Below are 19,184 nucleotides of genomic sequence, written 5' to 3'. Positions count from 1 at the left end.
GTGGACTTTTATTGATTTCAATGAAAGGATTTATTTGCTTTTGGCCTTTTGCAGCCGGACAGAGTCGCGCTTAGCTTACCCGCGTTTGTACGCACATGCATACCATACATATATCTACATACATACCTATGGTTGTGTGGATCTGTGTGTGCGGTGAGGGCTATATTTTTCGCATTGCAGTCATTAAGGCAATGCCTTGCCAATAAATAACTTTTCAGCTTACAAAAGCATTGCTTGAACCGAATGACTGGCTGCTGGGCTATATGGCTTTTGTTGTTTTTTTTTTTGTTCCCTTCTCTCCTTCTACTGTTGCCTTTTTATACCCGCGCAACATGTTGCAGAGAGTCTAAGGGGTTTATCAACCAAAGTTGGAATGAGATAATGGAAGTAGAAGAGTACTGGTTAGAAGTCGTGGTAAATTGTTTAGTTGTAGGTCCGTAAAACTGGTCTGATGAGGCACAACATATGCAGTTTTATATATATATATATATGGGAACATATCGATTTTGACATACATTTCACTTACATCTTCACCAGATACTAGACCTAGAATTACTTACCTTAAGGGAGGCCACTCTTAGGCCCATTTTTTGTTGGTTATCAAATTATGCCTCATCCTGTAACTCATCGGATTAGGAAAAAACCAGATCTTTTTCCACCACAGCTACCCAATGTCTCTTAAGTTGATGCAATAGAAGCGGTGGAATAAGCAACCACGCCATTTCCCGATTTCTATATAAAATCACATACCCGAACAATCGGATAACTGCATTCATTCTACACCATCTTTACAGTGAACCTCCGGAATAAAATTATTTTTATCTGGATTACTGCATCGCAGCACCTCTCCTGGCGGTTCCTTCTTAGCTCACACACTAGCTAGCAGTGAGCCTTTTCAAGGACGGATAGAAGATAAAAGGGAAAGTAGGGGAGGAGCTTTCTGACGGCAGTTCTCTATGAATTCTAGTTTCAGACCACCAGATCATGTGCCGTCTTTCAAGCAGAGGTGGCTGTCATCAGCCGCTCCGAAATGAAAATTCTTTTAGAGAGGTGTTCATTCACTCCGATCGCCGAGCGGCTATACTGGCTTCGCGTTCGCTGGCTACGTGCTCAAAACTAGTCCACGATTGTGAGATCTCATTGGAAGTACCATCAACTCCCATATTATGTATACTTATGTGGGTACCCGGTCACAGCGGAGTGACCTCCAGTGAGCTCAGCAAGCGCTGGATAACAACCAAAACTTGTGCGATTGCGAGATGCTTATGACCTAGAGTGTAATCTTATCGAAATTATAGGTGTCCTGACTGAACACTGTCCAATAGGTTTACGGCTTTTGTCAGATTGAAATATCTAGGTAGGCACACCTTTGGAAAACCTAGGGAAGTGGCTGGGATTGATATTAACCGCTTAATAAATTTGTGCTGACCTCAAAACGCTTACACTTCTTAGAAGTTTTTCTGTAATAAAATGACGAACTTACGACCAAATCTAACCTAACCTCAAGGTCCGACTGCAAAAGAAGACATTTGAACTGATTTATCGTAAATAATGATTTATAATTAACTGAATGAGTTTTATAACATCCTCTAATTTCGAGATCCTCTTCTGAAAAAGAATGAATCTTATGAAAACTATGTATCGGAGATATTACTCAATTTATAACTCAAGGGAATCCAGAGTGAGTCAGCAATATGCGACAAGTCGACCTTTGGAGCACACGTGAAGTCATTCATCATGTCATGTCAGCCTGTGACCTTGCAAGTAGATACTTTATTAACAAATGAAATATTTGTGGATATGTCATCCTAGGTATTACCAATTGCTTGTTCGATTCGCCAGTCATCAATGTTTGCCGAGTGAAGCCACTTATGTCCATACATAAGTATATAGCATATATTATACATTGCTACTGAAGATAGTTGTGGGTTCATTGACTTTTGCTTTATTTTGTCAACAAAGTTATGTCACTTCCCTGTTGACTCGCTGTCATCTATGCGCGGAACTCTCATTTTGTTGTCCTAAACTTTTGATTGATCAACAACAAGGTAAACATTAAAAGGAAAAGGCCAGTTGGTGTCAGTGTAGATGGAGGAATTGCCAGTTCCACGGCGGGTGTGTAGCAAGTTGCAGTCATCCCACTCATGGTTTCTGATTACATTGTCGCTGAGAAACCAACCAAACACTGTAATCAAAAACAAGGGTAGCGCTAAGTTACAGGAACTGTTGCAGGTAATCACAGCGAAGCTGTAAGCAAAAATCATCCTTCAGTTAAAACAATAGCGCAAGACTTTGGTTAGAATCAATATTTTATTCATATTCCCTACAACTTGACTATGCCAGGCATGCTCGTAATATTTGACTAAGGGTTTCGCTCTCTCTTTCTCTCTCTCGTCCACACCTTTACTTCCTTCTTGCGCTGCTTGCGTGTAAATACTACAAATGTCAGCAATGGCTTTATTGACATTGATTGACACATTCAACGGTTGCACTTTTGTCCCTTGTGCTTATGGTTAGTTAAGTATTTACCACTGGCCACAAAGGATTTTTGTGTGACCGGTGTGCTATGAGGTGTGAAATGTCCAAAATTCATAACAAATATTGATTACTACATTCACTTTTTCTAGGTTTACGTGCCTGATTTAGTCATTTTTGGGCGACAGTTCACACTGAAAATATGTTTAGTCGTTTAGCTTGCAATGAGTACACATAATATGTGTATAAGAGTGTGTAAGCTTCACGATATTGTTGATTATAGATATGTGTTAAATTATCATATGTTTTTGGTGTGCGTCTTTATTTCATAATTTTTTAGACCACTTCGATTGGGTTGAATTTTTTGCGAAACTTCTTTTTTGAAAACTCTACGAAGAGATTTGATAATATCTGTTCCAAAAGCTCGAGATATTTCTGGACATTTTACTCTTTATTTAGCAGTATTGTTCTGAATCATCGAGTTGCTATAGAAGACTACGGATTCTGTAACAACAGTAGAAACTTAATAGAGAAAATAGTAAATTCGATTTCTTACTTTTGCAAATTAAAAAAAAAAATTACTTTATTACGCAGCTTTAACGCTTCGTAACATTTACTTCGTGACTCCGCCTTAATGGTATAGACATTTTTTTAGCTAAGTCTCGAATAGCTCAACCCTCGGTTGTTCGCTACACTGATTCGTAACAACCCTTTCAAGTCAATAACTCATTCAAATGAGCTTGAGGTGTCCAGCTGGTGTTTCATCAACCGCCATCCGATATTATTCGCTCCCAAGATGTAAAGATCTTTCGTCCAAACCTCGATTCTCGTAAAAACCGTCCTAGTATATAGTAGATTTTCCATGTTAGAACTTCCGTTCCGTTCGAACGTTGTAAAAGGAGCGGGTTTGATAAGGCATCCCGTATGGCTAAGTAGGATGAAAATGCGAACAATACCCATCCACCTTTAGCATAAGGTTAAACTGTACTAAACCAAAATGAGCGAAGGTATCAACATTAGGATCAATACTCCAGGTGGCACCCTCGAAAGTGTAATCCACTCACAACTTCGGTTGTGGAAGGAGTACGGATCCCAACAACTTTCTCAGACAAACGAGATAAACGGCCATTTTTACAAGAAGGACACTTCGTTAATTATCTTAAAAAAAAACCTTTGTCGGAGGGAACACATGGTAAGCAGGGCTTCCAAAGCACTTCGACTGTGGAACTTTTAGAAAAATGCTATTGTCTCATTTTTACGTCCCATCATTTTCTATTGGCTCTAAGAAGTATATCATATTAATGGGTTTGATGGATGGGTTTATCGAAAAAAATCCGTATTAACCCATTGGAACAGTTACAAGGGTCTGTTTGCTGGAGAACACGGGCGCAATAAAAACTACGTAAACAGAGGCTGTGGAGTTTATCTATGTGAATCGACCAATGCATATACAAGTAGTATGAGGCAATGCTTCCGGCCAGCCATCTCATGATTTTAAGTCATCAGAGCTAAAATCGGTTTCACTACGACCATGTTATCATTATTTACTAATTTGGCAATGCGATCGAGAAAATGAGTTAGGTGAGGAATTAAACACAACTTTCTCTTCTGCCGGATAGAAGAAAAGACTAATAGTCCAGTGATTGACAGTTCCAACGGTGAAACTAGATGTAGGTTTTATAAAAAGAGTAAGAAGTGAATTTTTACTCTTAGGAAAAAGGAAACTTAGTAATATTATAGCTCATCAGGGTACCTACCCTTAAGAAAAGGCCTTCAGAAAATCGGAAAAGTGGAATCGACGGAATGTAGAGCATGCACAGAGGATACAGGGTTTTTCCGGAAAGTAATAAAAATTACTTTCTTCCGCCGCGACTTTGCCTCGGAGTGTGCGCGCACCGATTGGATTCGGTAGAGGCCGTTCTTAGCTAACGAACGAGCGGCTAGTCAGTTGTCTCCAAGCCTTTTTGGAGGGCCGGAAAGAAGTCACTGATGAAAACCGGAAGAATTAGCAAACCCAAAGTAAAAACGGTGCTCATTGTCTTTTCTGACATCACAGGTATCGTCCACCATGATTTTGTTCATCCTGGACAAATCGTCAACGCCAAGTTTTACGTGGAAGTTCTCAAGAGACTCAAACGAAGGGTCAATCGAGTTCGACAAGACATTGCAGCCGATTGGAAGTTACACCACGATAACGCCCCGGCTCACACCGCCTTTCTTCCGCCGCCCTACAGCCCAGATGTGCCCCCCCCAGATTATTTGTTTCCCTGCCTGAAAATGACGATGAAATGCAAACATTTTGATTCGACAGAGGGGATCCAAGCGGCATGCACCTGGGCTCTCAGGACTATTGGGGAGAATGCCGTCCGTGACGTCTTTAATGCTTGGAAATCGCGCTGCATCGACGCAAAAGGAGCCTGTTTTGAAAGCTTTTGCAGAATTGTAACGTTTGGTTCAATAAATTTTTTTAAATCGATTCAGTCCTATTACTTCCGGACAAACCCTATAACAACATCATCTAGTTTTGATGAACTTGGTGCGGTCGCCTGCGGTCTGGTTCTTATGAGCCTTCCTTTTCGACCAACCAACATGTTGAGAGAGAAAGACAGAGAGTGTGTTACATTTTTTTTTTTCCTCGAGAAAGGGCGTTGAATTACCTTATTATACCAAATTAGCCTTTCAATAGTAATAGTATTTTCGATCTATGAAACAGTAGATAATTAATCGTGCTTTTCTTTAAATTTATAAAACAGTACCGAAAGCGATTTTAAAACGACGACTAGATTGGTTCCTAAGTCACAGAAGACTGTCTCAAAATGTGCGATCAATATACCCTTGCATACCCAATTGCTTCACTAAAAATATTATTAGCGGAGATACTTATAGTCTCTCCTTACTACATTCCCCTTTGTACTTACTTGTTGGCTAAATAATGAGAAAATAATTGATTTATCCATATAGAAAATATTAATGCTATTAAAATTTATTCATCCCCTCAATTGCGGCTTATGCAATCGGACACTCCCAGCTCGAACTGAGAAGCTGCAGCTGATGTAGCTCGATATATTACTTTAATTTATGCACATATATTTTTCATAAGGCAATAAATTGCAGTGCAGTGGACCGCAGTCGCTAAGAGTGGGGGGTTAAGGCACACACCACCAACACCACTGCCTCTCCTTTACTTTCAACATTTGTCAGTCAACTATAATCATATAAATATGACTGAAGTGAATGAGCCAACCACCACAAACAACAATCGTAATATGAATAAATAGACTATGAAAGTTCGTAAGACCTCCAAGAGCAACAACAAAAGTGATTACCTACAAAAACTAAAAGGAAAACGGAATTAAATAAGCCAACCCCTTAACCGGGACGAGTTGACTGACTAGAAAGGAAACAAATGTAAAGGATATGAATAAGGAAATAGTGCATGTGTATATATGTACATATTAATCCGAAAGCGGGAAGTGAGCTGGAAAACACTACATTCATACAGAGCATAAAAAATCTTGTGAAATCTCATTTACCAAATGCAATGCAACTCAATTCAAGTGTTTCCATTTTGTGAGCATTTCAATTTCCCGCATTTCTTTTGATTTTATTTCAACTGCGAAAATCATAATTTATTGTATTTCGATATTAATGTAGCTTGATGGTATTACAGAATGCAATCATTAAATTTTTTGAAAAGATAAATCGAACAAACGAAATGCCACGAAAGGCGAACAAGAATCGCGCGAAGGGCGCAAGGCAACGGGATTTGTATATGCTACGAAGCAAAAGCGGTTTGTGCAGCATGCGAGCTAGCGCGAGAGTGAATAGATGGCGCTTCGGCGCTTGGCAAATTTATACACTAATCAGTTTTACACCAGCAGCAAACGGCAGCAAATAAAAGAAAATCCACAAATAAATAGAAACAACAAGACGGGGTAGCAAAACGAAAGAACTGCAATAGCAATGACAGTAGCAGTCATGTCAATGCAGCGACAGCAGCTGTTGCAACAACGTTTGTGGCAACCAAACAACGACGCTCGTCATTGCTGTGGCCGTAACAGTGGCAGCCAGCCAGCAGCGTTGTAATTGTTTAATATTTGTTTGGCCTTACAACAAGGAAACAATAGACGTACAACAAAGCGTATTGTGGCAACAATTGCCACTACACAAAGTTGAAACATATTGAATAGCAACGTGCGATGGCTTGTTGAAGGAACGAAAGGAGTTAGAGGACTGAACTAAGGATTTCGCTGGTGAAGAGAGTTGCAGCAAATAGAGCGAGAAATCAAAACAAATATTGGCCAATGGTCAAAACGGATGAAGCTTTGGCGCCAAAGTAAATAACACATTGTCTTTATTGTTGCAATCGCAAATGCACAATTCTACTTAAATATTTCAAATCTGACATTGTTGTTAGCGCAGATGCCTCTTATTCAATACTGCTATGCTTGCAAGCAATGTAAGATGAGCGATAAGTTGGTCAAATGGTCGCAAGATCATCTTGTAGGGGTATTCAAGAAGCCGTAATTTTTTTTGTTTTTGGTTGAAAGACATTTGTTAAACAACCTACTGGTTATTGGGAAGTAGGAGGAATCCACTTTTGGCATGAGGTTTAACTGTACTAAACCAATATGAACAAAGGTGACAATGTTAGGATTAATACTCACTGTCGTACCAACGAAAGTTTGTAATCCACTTTCGGTTGGAGAAGGACCACGGATTCTGGAGACCCCAACCCCACTGTCAGACGAACGAGAAAATGGCCATTTTGATAGGAAATCGGAAGCCTGTCTTTTAACAAGAATTCATTACACATTTCGAATTTGAAACTTCTGTAAAAAAGCCATTATCTCAAAGAGGGGTTTACGACCCCTCATTATCTATTGGCTTTGCAAGACATACACATATTAAAACACTATCAAAGCTTCCGGGGCTTTTCTATGTGATACAGTTTTTTAAGGAAAGAGCGACTTTTGCCCCTGATAACAAATAATTTAACAATAGTTAAATTAAGTATTACGCCCGTCTAACTTTTTACGGACGCAAAATCAATTACCGACGTCATTCGTCGGGTCGGGCAGATAAAGCCTGCGAATAGTCAAACGAGTTCTTGATTCGTGGATTTTCGGCAGATTCTTCACCGCAACATTTCTTCAGAGTATGTTTATTCAAATCAACGTCATGTACTTGTAGTTAAGATTGAAGGAACGATGCAGCCTGTCGCATATACATTGTGGCAGTACCCAGAAATAATAATATAAATTCCCCAAGTAAATGATATTTTAAAAATACGTATTTTGCTAAATTGTTAGGACTATCCTTAAATAATATGCCAAATATGAGCTCGATCTGTCCACCAGTTTGCTGCTTAAGTTGGAACACCTCAGTAGTGCGTTGCAATTGATAAAACTATCGAACGAAGAGTTTGGTTCAAATTTTGTATTTCTAAGCAAATTTCGAGTCCAGAATCGTAGCGGATGTTGGAAAAGTCAAAAAGACTAGTATACGAGTGTACAAAGCCGGTCGAGAGATCGTTCTAGACGACCTTCGAATCTTCAACCGTGGGAAATGTTAAAAAAGTGAAGGATAGTTTGCTTAAAAATTGGCATGCATAAAGTGTAAGAGATACGGCAATAGAGCTCGACATTTCTTGTGAATCCGTTCGAATGATTTTAGTGAAGGTTTTGGGTATGAAACCCGATAATGCTGAATTTTGTTCAGAAGAGTTTGGGCATGAAACGAAAAAAAAAAACATGCCAAAACCGCTTAAAAATCAAGGCTGCTCACTGTTTTTCTCGATATTCTGGTTTTGTGCATCATGAATTTGTTTCGGAGGGACAGAGTTCTATTTGAGCGTATTGGGGAGTTTCTGTGAGAACATCCGTCAAAAACCGCCGAGCATCGTGGTTTGGTGCATCATAACCTGACGTCAATAATGAGTTCTATATTTCTAAAGAAAATCCATAGAGAATGGCTGGAATTTTGAAAGAAAGTGTATAAGTGGATTTTACGCGATGATAATGCAGCACCGCATCGAGTCACGATTGTTCAAAGCCAAACACGCAATGAACTCCATTGATCAACCACCTTATTCAGCAGGTGTGGCTCAGTGTAATTTTTTCTTATTTTCCAAACGTTTTATTTACAATTTCCGGGTACTTTTTTGTCACAAAGATAAAATTCTCATCGGCAGTGAGAGATTTTAAATTTGAAAGAACGTGCGCGATCTTATGGTATTCTTCGTCGCTGTTTTGATGATTTGACTTCAATGTGGATGTCAATATCATAAAACATGTAGGCAAGATCGCTATTTGTGTGATGCGCTTCAACACTGACTCCGAAAGCGATCGAATGATGTTATTTTTATACGCGAACTAGTTCTTAAGTATTTGAGATATCGTTCTGAAAGATTAGTGGTGGCTTTCTTTCAAAGAAGTTGCTCATTTGTCGATACTGCTGCTATCCGACCAATCCTGGTGGGCTGCGTTTGGAAAAGAGTATTTGATAATGGCTTCCCGACAGCAGTTACAAAAAATTTTGTTTTATTAGTTTCCTTACATGTTATAAGTATGTATACCATGTAGTGAACCGGTACATTAAAGTCTCAAAAGACTTCATATACCTACTGTTTGGCTTTGTGTCACACACATTTGTATGCATGCCAAAGTAATTGTTGTTCGGTTCACCTTTCATCTCCGACAGCGTTGATACCCCAAATGGACTTTGAATTGCCAGCAATGGCACAATTCACAATTCGAATGTTAAGCAAATAAATTACGCATAGCTTTGTGTCAAAGTTACGGTGAAGTCGACAGGTGACAAGGAGTAGCGCAAGTCTAAGTTATGTTGTATATATGTATACACATGTTCATCGGTGGTTTGGTAGTTGAGCTGCGCACATTGAAACTCGCTTATCGTCGCCATAAATCGACTTAATTTATTGTCAACGTCAAAATTTCTAAGGAAATGGAGTTAACCGCTGTGGGTGGCCGGGCATATTTATATAAAGTTGTTGCAAGTATAGAGTTTTCTTATGAATGCAGTCGGGTTTTATATGGAATGGTTTGTCTTTTCAATGGTCGTGATCTTCTATCAGTTAGAGAAGCATAAGTAAACAAAAAATTGCAGAAAGCCAGTAATACTGTTAACGCATAATTTTGTAATTTCGAAGGTAAAAAATTTGTTTAAAAAAAAACTTTTGTGTTCACAAAATTGTCAGGTTTATCTCGAAATGTAATATTTATGGGTGATCAAAGTAGAAGTTCTTTTTTCAGTGGCCTTTTTTTGAGAGATCAGGTGTGAGTTGTGTCAAGACGTTCCGTTTTCGAACCAAATTTTGTTCAGTGAGGATGCCGATTTGGGATTAAGAACGACCTGAAGATGTTCAAGAGCTGTCATTTCATTCAGAAAAAATAGCGTCTTGGTGTGGTTTTTGGGTCGGTGAAATCATCGGTCATTCCCCGTTAAACCTGAAGTATCTGTGAAATGGTTTCACTTGAAACTGCATTTCCCGAATAGCTGACGATAATCAGTAACTTCAAAGTACTGTAGAAGCTAGTCTCATTTAGATTTCCATCTCGTAGACGCCATAATGAGCTGGTTCATTCTTTTTCAACCATGATCTCTTGCGTACTTTTATTCTACTTTATTGGCGTTTACAATAGCGCGCCAGTCGTTCTTCCCTTTCGCAATTTGGTGCCAATTGTTGATTTCAAGTGTAGTCAGGTCCTTCCCCTCCACGTCTTTCCAAAGGAATGGAGATCTTCCTCTGCTTCCGACGGCGGGTAATGCGTCGAATACTTTCATCCATTCGTACGGCATGACCTAGCCAGTTTAGGCACTGTCTCTTAATTGGCTATACTATGTCAATGTCGCAAAGGACCATAAATCTCCCGCAGAACCTTTCCCTCGAAAACTCGTAACGTTGACTCATCAATCAGTGTTGTCATCGTCCATATCTTTGCACCATATAGCAGGACGGCGATGATGACTGACTTGTAGCGTTTTATCTTTGTTCGTCGAGATAGGACTTTACATCTCAATTGCCTACTCAGTCCGAAGCAGTTCTTGTTCACAAGATTTATTGTGCGGTGTAGTTCGAGGATGATGTTGTTGTTGGTGTTATCGTAATCCTTAGCAAATGACTGGGTTTTGGCTACCTTAAGGATATTTGGTATAAGACTGGAAATCGTAAGCTGCTTGAGCCATATGTAAAAAAGTTGTTTCGGGCTACTTCCAAGTGAATGGCACTCAGAGAACTTTCCTCAGTTCCGTGAACTTCTACATACGGCTCCATCCGGCATGTGCTTTACATTCTTATAAGTAACCAACTTTGCAGTACAAATAACAATGAACTTCCAAAATGGATCACGTCTTTGATATACAAGTATGTATATATAAATAAACTATCAGCGAGACGAGCTGAGTCGATTTGTCTATATATACATACATACGTGAACAGATTCAGTTTTTGATATACCGATCTGAAATTTTTCATACATCATTTTCTTTCCAAGATGCTGCTCTTCTTTCGAAACTGCAAATATCGGATCACTATAACATATATCTACCTTGCAAACTGAACGATCGGAAACAAATGCTTGTATAGAACTTTTTCATGTGACAAGATACCCACTTGAAATTTGCTATGGTTTATTGTCTAAGGTTACGCTGCAAATCTTCGAAGAATTTGCTCAGATCGAATGACTATAGCATATAGCTGCAACGAAATTATTTATATCGAATCACTATAACATATAGCTGCCATACAAACTGATCGATCCAAATCAAGTTATTGTATGAAAACTTTTTTGTTTGTGAAGGGTATAATTGCTGTGGTGCAGCCGAAGTTAATGTTTTTTTTTTTTTTTTTTTTATTTTTTGAGTGAGGGGCCAAAATGTCCTTCCATTCGCGCAGCAATGCACTGCAGCAGTCCTCACTGTATGTTTCCTGCACAAAAAGGCATTCTTTGCGCATTTTGCATTCGGCTCTACTAATCCTATTTCTTGTTATCAGCTAAACATTATAGCCTGTCTGCAGCGACTTATGACGCCACAACCGAATACCAAATCCATCTATGGGTAGGTGTATGTGCATGTGTATGTGTGTGCAACGGTTGACAAGTATTTCCTACAACAAAGCGGCGATAGTAAAAACTATGCCAACTGTAAGTGTGTGTGTGATGCTATCAGTATTGGTATTCACCAGTCGATTGCAACTAGTACCTCTAAGCGAGTGAAAACGGGCGCTGTGTCGTGCTGTAAATAATCGCTTATAAACCTTTAAATTGAACATACTTTTCTTTATATGCGGTCGTTTAAATGCACAAACTGTGCTTGTTGTGCCACCTACAACCACACTTATTGTGAGGAGTTTCATTTCGCCCTTTTGTACCTTATCTCAGTATATTTTGGTTGTTGGCGTTGTTGAGGTTGTTGTTGTTGTTACGGCTCGATGTCATCGTTTATTTTATACCAGCTTTATAAACTAATGCCTCGGTCATGTGCGAAATTGTTGAAGATGCTTATCAACAGCAGCAAATGTCGTTTGTCGTCGTAGTCGCCACCAGTGTTGCCGCCAACACATTTCACAGTTACATACTACGCACATAAACATACATATAACTTGCATTCAGTCATATGTGTTGCCGTGCCGTGCTGTTGTCCTTTCTACAGCCGAACAGTTTGTAAGGAATATTTATTTCAGGATACTTGCAATTTATTATCCTGCAACTGTATATACATATGTATATGGCGAAATGCACGCATTCAGCGCATATATAACTTATAAAGTCTATATTTATATATATAATATGTATATAAGTATATATATATATTGAGTTATATTTGTAATGTGATGTATGTAAATGTTTTTGTCGGCTCGTTTGTCCACTGAGGCGATGTCACCTCAGGTGAAGATTTATGCGATGCTGTTTTGTGTCCAACGCTGGCAGGCACGGCACACGCACACACATACACACAATCACGAGAGCACACACACATGTTCAACTCCAACTCATATACATATGTATATGTACATCAGTAGGCGCGCACACACCTTAAATAGCTGCGAATAATGGCCGAGAGCGACTTGTTTAAGGCTCAAATTTTAGTTGCAGCTCTGCATATTTAAATGCACAAGTATGTGTGCGCATGTATTTTATATATTATATGTAAACACCTTCGTTCGTACGTGAGGCCTCATTATTGCTTCGAACCACCACGTTGCACCACACAAAAATAACTGTTCATATGGCACTAACGCTAGACTAGACGTTTCAGCATATAATATATCGTATATATATATCTATATTTAATATTGCTGAGCGTATACTTATAAGGATATGTATGTATACAATTTAATGCCCATGCAGTGCATCAAAATTCTGGCTGTACAAGACCATTTCCAATACAGAGCTATGTACGTAGATAGTCTATGAAAAGATAAAGGTGAGTTGTTATCTAAGGTTGAAGCCAAAAATTTCCGAATGAGAAAACCGTTGAAGTGTGTTCCGCTAATGCAAGATACTGGATTTTTTAGAGGACGTTCGTAGCTAACGATGAACCGGCTGGTAAGTTGTCTCCGAGCACCTGGAGGGTCAGAACAAACATTTTCGCGCAACGTGTTTCTGTGAGTGGTGGAAGCCGATACTGCAGCGTTCGCTAGAACAGAGAGACGCGATTAAATTCTGTGTGAAACTCTGTAAATCTGCGACGTTTGATATGATCAAGCAGGCTTATCCAGATGTGGCTTTAGCAAGAACCAGGCCTTTTGGGAAGGTCGGGAGGAGATCGCTGATAAAGAATGAGCAATTCCAGTTGATGCTCATTGTCTTTTTTTGACATCAAAGGCATCGTCCACCATGAATTTGTTCCTCCTGGACAAACCGTCAACGCCAAGTTTTACGCGGAAGTCCTCAAGAGACTCAGACGGAGGGTCAACCGGGTCCGACAGGATATCCCAATCGATTGAAAGTTGCACCACAACAACGCCCTCGACTCACACCGCCTAAGGCCGGCATCTCAACGCCTCCGCAGCCGCCCTACAGCCCAGATATGGCCCCCCGGACTTTTTTTTTGTTTTTGTTTCCCTGCCTGAAAAGGCCGATGAAAGGCAAACATTTTTAGGCGACAGTAGGGATCCAAGCAGCATACACTTCTGCTCTCAAGACTATTCTGGAGAATGCTTTCCGCGACGACTCCAATGTTTGAAAATCACGCTGGCAGCGCTGCATCGGCGCAGAAGGAACCTGTATTGAAACTTTTTAAAGAATTGCAACTATTGGTTCAATTGTCAGAGCAAAAATTTAGCGTCTAGTGGAAAAAACTCGAATCCACATTCACAGTGCAAAATGTTCCGTTGTGAGTTAAGCAAAGAAATGCCCGTACTTTCGAGAATAGTTATTGCTGCCGCTAGCCCATCAATTGAGGAAGACCCAAATCAGTCTCTCACTTCTCGTTCTCAAGCGTTGGGCAACTCTGTGACGTCATTGTGGCAAATTTTGCGAAAAGATCTTGGCTTACATCCTTACAAAGATCAAATTAAGTCAAGAACTGAAGCCGCTTGACCACCATAATCGTCGTATGTTCATAAATTGGGCAGAGCAACAACTTGAAAATGATCCAGATTTTCAATGAATGAAAAATCATTTTCAGCGATGAATCTCATTTCTGGCTGAATGACTTCGTCAATAAACAAAATATTCGTTATTGGTCAGGCAGCACCATTGCAACCCGAAAAAATTACAGTTTGATGCAGTTTATGGGTCGGCGGCGTCATTGGGCCGTAGTTCTTCCGTGATGATCAAGGTCCGCAAATTACTGTAAATAGGAATCACTACCGCTCATTGATAACCAAATATTTTTGGCCCGAATTGGCTGATTGTAATGTCACTTAGGTGTTTATGTTTGAGTACCTCTGTGGCCGGAGTTGTCACTAAATAATACTTGCTGCCAACTTTAATGAAGGGTTGTAAATCCACAGCTTCACCCGTATATTAAAAAAAAAAAATAATGTTTAAATAAATGAATGAATAAATTTATATTACCTTCTTAAACCCATGAACTGCATGTAGTATACACAGAGAAGTACATTAAAAGCAAGAGCAAAATTACATATTGTGCTTGATCCATCATTAAAACATTTCGCTTAAGCGTCAGCGCGTCCAGTTGGTGGTGATGTGAAACAACAAGTGAATTGTTTCCAAGTTATAAAGATCATGTTTCTTATAACAACAAGCTTTAAATATTATATGTATACGTATATATAATGTAATATATACATACGTGTTTACCAAACAGTGAATTCAACCAATAACTTTATCTTCACTCACAAATCATGTGAACCGTAAGCACAAGCCGTAGTTTTCTCTCGAGCTATAAGAATTTTTGAAAGCCGGTATCAAGTTTGTAATTTATATATAAATATTTCATTCTGACTCAAAATAGTCAAAATAATTTGGTTCAAACCATACTTCTTTTTTGGAAGTTTTCCTTTGTTTTAATTCTTAAAGTAAGGAATAATAGCTGAGTTATAATCTAAAGTGAAAAAGATGTCTTTATTTTGAGTGCATTTCAAAAAAAAAAAAAAAAATCTCGTTGTCAACTAGTATTTTACTAATCAGTTTGGTTATGGTTTTTATACCCTGGACAAGGCATATTAAGTTTGTCACGAAGTTTGTAACACCCAGAAGGAAGCGTCGAAGACCCTTTAAAGTATATATTATATCTAAATGATCAGTACGTTGAGCTGAGTCGATTTAGCCATGCCCGTCTGCCTATACATATACGAACTGGTCCCTCAGTTTTCAAGACATCGTTTTGAAATTTTGCAAATGTCATTTTCTCTTCAAGAAGCTGCTCATTTGTCGGAACTGTCGATATCGGAACACTATAACATATAGCTGCCATACAAACTGAATGATCGGAATCAAGTTTTTGTATAGAAAACTTTCACATTTGACATGATATACTCATGAAATTTGGTACAGATTATTTTCTGAGGCAACAATGTAATCTCCGAAGAAATTGTTCAGATCAGTTAACTATAGCATATAGCTTCCATACAAACTGAACACATAGTTTCTAACAGAAATGCACCTGTGAAGAGTATTTAGCTATTATATTTATATATTATAATATGATTTATTTAAGAAAAGTACTATGAATGCTTATGTATACGGTCATATATCGATAAGTGATTGGCAGAAATTCTATCTTATTAACTTGTAATGCACCTTACTATTCAAGTCATCAGTATATCACTACGTTCATCATATTGGTGCTGTGGGGAGGCACCTACTAATATAAAAACTCTTATGCACCGAAACCCTTAATGTTAACCACATTGTTTTCAGAATAATGTAACCACTTAATTTCAAGATCATAATGGACAAATTTGCCGACAGTTTCAGTAAAAAGTTAATTTCACTACTGAGATCATCATATTCGTTTTATGGAAGCTAAAAAAGTAAGGGTATTTTTCGCTCTTTGTTGAAAGAGAACTGAACCATATGAGACTTATTGTCATTTGGTTCTTGTTGTAAAGCGAAGTCATCCATTGTCAAGTGAAAAATTTACCATTTTAACATAAAATTATGCGAAATTAAAATGAAAAATGAAATTTCCTTGGAAATACCCTAAAAAAATTCCCTGAAAATGTGAGCACTTAATATTAACATTACGGACTGAATCAAGGCATGTAAAAATTTTCCATTGAAAATGCACGACAATCGAGATTTTTTATCTTTAAATTTTTATAGCTCAGAGACATTTTATGGCATTGCTTTGACTTTAGACACACATCGGCGAGGTAGTATGGGGCTCTAAAACTGATTCTTCCACGAAATTCACATTTTTGTATATATCTCGTAATAACAAAAGGTATAGGAAAAGTGTACATGAAAAACTTGTAGAAAATTTTATTTGCTAAAAAAAAGGTCCGATACCAAAATCGCTATCACTAATACTTCTCGAGATATTCGGCTTTTTAAGTAAAGCTTCAATAAAATTTTCAGTGATGTTATGTAATCGAAAATCTATGAAAATTCCATACAGCCTTACTCAAAAAGCTGACTGTATCTTGTTTTCTGTCCTAACGAACTCATTTCATTTTATACAGCTCACTATATTTTCGGATTTTACTATTATAACTCTTTATTTTGACACACAAAACCACATCAAACCACAAAGCAAGCTTACTATATCTTCGGAATAATTTAAAAATATATTTATTTACATATTATTATACCTGGCAGTTTAAAATATTTGCTGATTGTAGAAACACTTCCATGAGTTTTTTTAAACCACAATTCTTAGTTACATTCTCACAGTTTGATTTTGTGGGTGAATTACAAGCATTTAATGGTGAACGCTTTTCGCAAATAATTTGCATTTGTAATGAACAACTATTATCGTTCATTATATAAAGATCATTGCGTAGCACGACTACTACACAATCCTCCCCATCGCCCGCATTGTTCGGTTCGTTCTGTCCTCAGAATGTATAAAGAATTGGACGTCTACTATTCAGCGACATGAAGGTGCTTTCCACCGACAAATCGTTGCTACTTGTCCAAACACGCATTTCACTAATATTCAACAACGGCGACAAGTGCAAAAATAAAGCATTCTTTTCAGCTGTCGTAAGAACGACAAAAATTAACAGCTCCGAACCAATCCAGCTACAAAGGGAAGACAATGTGTTTTATGTAAATAAAATTGTAATGGCTCTTAGGTGTTTATTTGGTGTTTGAATACCTTTAAGCCCCGACTCACTAAATAATACTTGTTGCCAACTTTAACAAAGGGTTGTAAATCCACATCTGAATATTAAAACAAAAAAAATTAATAGTGAAATAAATGAATTAATACAATTTTTGTTACCTTCTTGAACCGATGTACTGCCTGCAGTAAATAATAAAGCATTAACAAAAAGTAAAATATACGGAATATATCGCACGACTCCCACAATCCAAGTATATTTTTAAGCTCAAACGTCTGCGCGTTCAGTTGGTGGTGGATCTAGAGTGCGTATGAAACAATCGCAAATTTTATAATTCATATTTATAATTATATTAATGCATAAATGTGTGTTTAAACAGTTCTGCCGTAGTGTGCTTTCCCACTGATTAGGATCTATCGCTTTGCGCGCAATGCTGAGAATTTTTCACTTGTTTCATACAAATTATTTCTGTAGAGTAGCGTTTATAGAACGTTTTAAGTGGACACACATATTCTTAAAAAGTATAGAACCTACTGCAGTAGTGTTCCTTTTATGTAAAAATTTAAAATTAAGTTAGTCTTCCCATAATTTATGACCAAATTAAAGTTATTTAAGACGTTATAATAAAACTGAGCTAAGTTCGGTGTCCAGCCAATAGAAACTCTCACAACTTCTATGCTTTCACGTCATTCGGAATATTTTCAGATGCCTGCAAAAATTTATAAAAGAATTGTACCAAAGAAATCAATACCTGGCAGATGACGAAAGTGTAGAGTGATTATCCCCGTTTTTTGTATATTTTAAACAAAACCAACTCAAGCAACCCAACCTATTACTGCTGGGGAGATAAACCCAGTAACATCTCAGTTATGTAGTCACGAAACACTTAATGCTCAGCGCAATATTTCCATGTAATTTTATTAAGAAATCGTTCATCCACTCCGTTATATGTGCATTGGGGTTAGGACTGGAAGCCATAGAAAAGAAAAACTTCTGTGTTCGCACATTCACTTTCGTTTTATATTGAACTCCTGCCAGTTCTATGGGATAACTGAACATATGCCCCAAGTATTTAACTTCCCAAATGCGGTATAGTCAAAAAATAAGTGTTGAGTTGCTCCCCCTATTCTTTTTCCATACAGTTTCTGCAAGATTCCCAGCCTTACAGCATGGGCGCCAAACAGGCAATGGCCTGTTAAAGTTGTGAATCTGTTAGCCACTTTCGCAGTCATACACCTTCCGACGATGTCTAACATTTGCGGCAGCGGTGCCACCGGGTCTTGTAACTTGTATTAAATAAAACCATCTTATTACTTACTTACTTGGGTAGATGGCGAGATCACTTCCGATCACTCAATTTGTTACGATGCTGTGATACCTCTGTACACGGTACGTAGGAACTTTACTTTTGATCTTCGCAATAACCCAGCAGCCACGATCCTCAAGTTTTTAAGCAGATCCTTTACTATCAGGGTTCATAGATGAGGAGAGGGAACCCCACCTTATAGTGTTTCCCTACTCACATTTCGTCGAGTGGATTTAGAGTCAACTTGAAGCTAGAAATTTTTTTAATGGATTATCCGGTGTTACTGAAACATCTGAATCGATTCTATAAATTTTTAACTAACCACATTGTTTAGAGTATATATGATCCCTAATGATCCGTATATGGAAGCTAGAAATTGTATGAAGAAAGATTGCTATAAAAACTCACCGATCAAAATCGCAATAAAAATATTTCTTTTACATCCTTTTACACGTTTAAAAAATGCACCTGTGAAGGGTATTAGGAAAGCTATAAATATTTAGTATTCCGCTTCAACCAAACACTAGTATTCCTGACTTATTTGACGTACAATATAGCAGACTGTCCTTAATACCACATCTTAAATGTATTTGAAAATATGCGAGTATTTCCTTTCTTGACTTTTTGCCCCTTTTCGTATGGATAATGTATATAGAGATTAATTTTCATATTTGTTAGCAC

General features: G+C 38.1%; 1 pseudogene; it reads right to left on the bottom strand.

Moving 5' to 3' along the window:
• Positions 1-14,803: 14,803 nt before the first annotated feature.
• On the bottom strand, positions 14,804-17,452 carry LOC108971681 (annotated as a pseudogene).
• Between the last annotated feature and the right edge of the window lie 1,732 nt (positions 17,453-19,184).

This window comes from Bactrocera latifrons, unplaced genomic scaffold (genome assembly GCF_001853355.1).
Source record: "Bactrocera latifrons isolate USDA-ARS-PBARC rearing strain unplaced genomic scaffold, ASM185335v1 scaffold_350, whole genome shotgun sequence".
Taxonomy (NCBI): Eukaryota; Metazoa; Arthropoda; class Insecta; order Diptera; family Tephritidae; genus Bactrocera; species Bactrocera latifrons.
This window is presented reverse-complemented; position numbering and strand designations above follow the sequence as displayed.